The sequence below is a fragment of the Pangasianodon hypophthalmus genome, chromosome 17 (genome assembly GCF_027358585.1).
Source record: "Pangasianodon hypophthalmus isolate fPanHyp1 chromosome 17, fPanHyp1.pri, whole genome shotgun sequence".
Lineage (NCBI taxonomy): Eukaryota > Metazoa > Chordata > Actinopteri > Siluriformes > Pangasiidae > Pangasianodon > Pangasianodon hypophthalmus.
This window is the reverse complement of record NC_069726.1, coordinates 232,382-234,881: the sequence shown is the minus strand read 5'-3', so window position 1 is coordinate 234,881 and position 2,500 is coordinate 232,382.

Below are 2,500 nucleotides of genomic sequence, written 5' to 3'. Positions count from 1 at the left end.
TGTGAGCAGTGTGTGTGCAGTATGTGTGCAGTGTGAGTGAGCAGTGTGTTAGGGTGTGAGCAGTGTGTGTGCAGTGTGAGCAGTGTGGGTGAGCAGTGTGTTAGGGTGTGAGCAGTGTGTGTGCAGTGTGAGCGGTGTGGGTGAGCAGTGTGTTAGGGTGTGTGCAGTGTGTGTGCAGTGTGAGCGGTGTGGGTGTGCAGTGTGTTAGGGTGTGTGCAGTGTGTGTGCAGTGTGTGTGCAGTGTGAGCAGTGTGGGTGAGCAGTGTGTTAGGGTGTGAGCAGTGTGTGTGCAGTGTGAGCAGTGTGGGTGAGCAGTGTGTTAGGGTGTGAGCAGTGTGTGTGCAGTGTGTGCAGTGTGAGTGAGCAGTGTGTTAGGGTGTGAGCAGTGTGTGTGCAGTGTGTGTGCAGTGTGAGCAGTGTGGGTGAGCAGTGTGTTAGGGTGTGAGCAGTGTGTGTGCAGTGTGAGCGGTGTGGGTGAGCAGTGTGTTAGGGTGTGAGCAGTGTGTGTGCAGTGTGAGCAGTGTGGGTGAGCAGTGTGTTAGGGTGTGAGCAGTGTGTGTGCAGTGTGAGCGGTGTGGGTGAGCAGTGTGTTAGGGTGTGAGCAGTGTGTGTGCAGTGTGTTAGGGTGTGAGCAGTGTGTGTGCAGTGTGAGCGGTGTGAGTGAGCAGTGTGTTAGGGTGTGAGCAGTGTGTGTGCAGTGTGTGTGCAGTGTGAGCAGTGTGGGTGAGCAGTGTGTTAGGGTGTGAGCAGTGTGTGTGCAGTGTGAGCGGTGTGGGTGAGCAGTGTGTTAGGGTGTGAGCAGTGTGTGTGCAGTGTGAGCAGTGTGGGTGAGCAGTGTGTTAGGGTGTGAGCAGTGTGTGTGCAGTGTGAGCGGTGTGGGTGAGCAGTGTGTTAGGGTGTGAGCAGTGTGTGTGCAGTGTGTTAGGGTGTGAGCAGTGTGTGTGCAGTGTGAGCGGTGTGAGTGAGCAGTGTGTTAGGGTGTGAGCAGTGTGTGTGCAGTATGTGTGCAGTGTGTTAATTGTGAGTGAGCAGTGTGTTAGGGTGTGAGCAGTGTGTGTGCAGTATGTGTGCAGTGTGAGTGAGCAGTGTGTTAGGGTGTGTGCAGTGTGTGTGCAGTGTGAGCAGTGTGTGTGCAGTGTGAGTGGTGTGAGTGAGCAGTGTGTTAGGGTGTGAGCAGTGTGTGTGCAGTATGTGTGCAGTGTGAGTGAGCAGTGTGTTAGGGTGTGTGCAGTGTGTGTGCAGTGTGAGCAGTGTGTGAGCAGTGTGAGTGGTGTGAGTGAGCAGTGTGTTAGGGTGTGAGCAGTGTGTGTGCAGTGTGAGCAGTGTGTGTGCAGTGTGAGTGGTGTGAGTGAGCAGTGTGTTAGGGTGTGAGCAGTGTGTGTGCAGTGTGAGCAGTGTGTGTGTGCAGTGTGAGCGGTGTGGGTGAGCAGTGTGTGTGCAGTGTGTTAGGGTGTGAGCAGTGTGTGTGCAGTGTGTTAATTGTGAGTGAGCAGTGTGTGTGTGCAGTGTGAGCGGTGTGGGTGAGCAGTGTGTGTGCAGTGTGTTAGGGTGTGAGCAGTGTGTTAGGGTGTGTGCAGTGAGTGTGCAGTGTGTTAATTGTGAGTGAGCAGTGTGTGTGCAGTGTGAGTGGTGTGAGTGAGCAGTGTGTTAGGGTGTGTGCAGTGTGTTAATTGTGAGTGAGCAGTGTGTGTGCAGTGTGTTAGGGTGTGAGCAGTGTGTGTGCAGTGTGAGCGGTGTGGGTGAGCAGTGTGTGTGCAGTGTGTTAGGGTGTGAGCAGTGTGTGTGCAGTGTGTTAATTGTGAGTGAGCAGTGTGTTAGGGTGTGAGTGGTGTGAGTGAGCAGTGTGTTAGGGTGTGAGCAGTGTGTGTGCAGTGTGAGCAGTGTGTGTGTGCAGTGTGAGCGGTGTGGGTGAGCAGTGTGTGTGCAGTGTGTTAGGGTGTGAGCAGTGTGTGTGCAGTGTGTTAATTGTGAGTGAGCAGTGTGTGTGCAGTGTGAGCGGTGTGGGTGAGCAGTGTGTGTGCAGTGTGTTAGGGTGTGTGCAGTGTGTGTGCAGTGTGTTAATTGTGAGTGAGCAGTGTGTGAGCAGTGTGTTAGGGTGTGAGCAGTGTGTGTGCAGTGTGAGCAGTGTGGGTGAGCAGTGTGTGTGCAGTGTGTTAATTGTGAGTGAGCAGTGTGTGTGTGCAGTGTGAGCGGTGTGGGTGAGCAGTGTGTGTGCAGTGTGTTAGGGTGTGAGCAGTGTGTGTGCAGTGTGAGCGGTGTGGGTGAGCAGTGTGTGTGCAGTGTGTTAGGGTGTGAGCAGTGTGTGTGCAGTGTGTTAATTGTGAGTGAGCAGTGTGTGTGTGCAGTGTGTTAATTGTGAGTGAGCAGTGTGTTAGGGTGTGAGCAGTGTGTGTGCAGTGTGTTAGGGTGTGAGCAGTGTGTTAGGGTGTGTGCAGTGTGTGTGCAGTGTGTTAATTGTGAGTGAGCAGTGTGTGTGTGCAGTGTGAGCGGTGTGGGTGAG